Genomic DNA, 2,643 nt, shown 5'->3' with positions numbered 1-2,643 from the left:
AACGACGCAAAGCAAGTTTACGTCATTTCCACATCTGGGGTTGTCCAGCACATGTGTTGGTACAGAATCCTAAAAAACTGAAAACACGTTCGAAATTATGCCTATTTGTAGGATATCCTATGGAAACAAAAGAAGGATACTTTTATGATCCCCAAGAAGATAAAGTGTTTGTATCGACAAATGCAACTTTCTTGGAAGAGGATCATATTAAGAATCATCTAACTCGCAGTAAACTAATATTGCAAGAACTTTCTAAAGATACTACAGATAAATCAACAAGAGTTGTTGATCAAGCTGGACAGTTCTATAATAGCTTAGCTCATCAACGACGGGTCGTCACCATCAACAACGCGTTGTTTGTCCTGTCACGTCCATCCTGCAAGAGTTGGGGATGCCTCGTCGTAGGTGGGAGGGTTATTCAAACAACCTGAACGCTTACCATGGGTTTAATTAGAAACTCAAAACATCATACAAGATGATGTTTAGATGATCCATTAACCTTCAAGAAAGCCAATGGAAGATGTTTGAATAGGGAACAGGATAAAAGCCATGGACGATGAAATGGAGTTTATGTAACTTCGACTCAGTCTAGGAACTTGTAGCATCAACCACAAATGGGTGTTACAACCTATAGTTGTAAGGGATCTACAAGAGAAAATGAGACAAAACTGGCAGGTACAGACTATAATAGCCAGGCCGTGGCAAAAGGTTTTACCCAAAAGAAGGATTAATTTATGATGAAAACTTTTTCTCCTATTGCCATGAATTAAATATCAATAAGGGAAATACTTCTTGCCAATTGCCACATATTAATGACTATGAAATATGGCAAATGGATGTTCAAGACAGCTTTTTTGAAGGCATCTTGATGAAAAGTATTTTTATGTCTCAACCAGAGGGTTTTGTCGAAACCAGGATTAGGAACAGAAAGTCTGTAAGCTTAATCGATCCATTTATGGACGAAACAAGCGTCCAGATCCTGGAATATAAGATTTGACACTGCGATCAAATCTTATGGCTGTGAACAGAACGTTGACGAACCTTGTGTATACAAGAAGATAGTCAACAAAACTGTAGCATTCTTAGTTCTGTATGTTAATGATATCTTGCTCATTGGGAATGAGACAAGCTTTCTTGCTGACATAAAGAGATGGTTAGCATCACAGTTCCAAATGAAAGATTTGGGTGATGCCCAGGGTGCCTCAAGGCGATGTGCAGTAACTTTATTCAATCCAATGAGGGAGACCGAGGGATATGCTGTAACACTTCCCGGTCCCACTTACTATGAACACTCTCTTCATCCACATTGATATTAACCTACACAAAAACCATCCGTTAGGGTGACACGTGATGCGTTATTTTATGAGGTGGTAATATGGAATGAAATGGTGTAATGGGGTTGTGTTGAGCAATCAAGTTTTCTCATTGGAATCCAAGTGTAAATCCCACTGAGTTTCCTGGTAAGTCTAGTATCAAACTCAGGGACTTGGGAAAACTATATGCGATGGTAATTTCTCATAAAGACTTTGCGGTAACCAAATAAATCAATAGTTGTTGTGATTGTTGATTGCGGTAATGAAATAAATAAATGCGGCGGATTTGAGAAAAGTTTTAGTATGCGATAGATGCACTGAGTATGCGGAGGAATGGGTTGAGAAAGTCTTTAACTAGCGTTACCTGGCAATGCATCAGACTATGCGATCATGCTACACTCATGCACAACAAGTTATTTTTCAATGTAAATGCAGTGCTCCTAAATCTAGGACACATGTGTTGAATGCAAAAATGTCCATAGAGCTTATTCCTAAGTCTCTACTCTTTTCCTATGCGATGATGCAAGATGAACACAAAGACATGGTGACAGCAGACAATCATATCCTATCTTTAGGATGCATGCGATGCGTTAATAGCAAAGAGTGCTTATTCCTAAGCTTCTATCTCTTGATTATGCGTTCTAATCTGACTCTCTTGAGCCTAGATGCTAACCTCCCTAGTTATGTTGGCTAAGTGCCTCTCAACCCATTCAACAGATTTAGCTGCTCATGCATAATAAACAAGGAAGGAATAGATATAGAGAAGTAAATTCCATTTCTAAAAACGAGTTTGAATACAAAATGACAATGGAAGATAAAGGTAGAAAGCCTGGTAGCAATCCCTTGATGCCCAAGGCTTTTACACTAGCAACTCTATTCGGTTCAAAAGATATTCCTGCTTCCGCAGGAGCTGGCCCTCTCTCTGATCTTGATGCTTCCAACACTCTCCCGAGCTCACTGAAACGATCTATCGGCACAACCTCCTTCTCTCCCTTCTGCCTTAAAATAAAAGGAAATCTAAGAACAAAGCTACTCTAACTATGGCAAAATTTTCTAACTCTCCGAACTTGCTGAACTTCTTTTCTGAAGGATGCCTTCGGTATTTATAGAGCTTTGGGGTGAAAGGCGACTTCTCTCTTATGATTGAACAGATAGGATGGTTTTAATTCTCTGAATGATGCGCCGAATATTTGTCATCGAAAAGCTGAATGTACTTGTTATCGTTAGCGGCTTGTCAACTTAATTCAGATTCGACCGTCATCAGCTTTCTATCCCATCGTGATTAATTATGCCTTTCACCCAGATACGCCCACCAAGTTGCATCGGCTCT

This window comes from Benincasa hispida, chromosome 9 (assembly GCF_009727055.1).
Source record: "Benincasa hispida cultivar B227 chromosome 9, ASM972705v1, whole genome shotgun sequence".
NCBI lineage: Eukaryota > Viridiplantae > Streptophyta > Magnoliopsida > Cucurbitales > Cucurbitaceae > Benincasa > Benincasa hispida.
Note: the sequence above shows the minus strand (reverse complement) of the source record.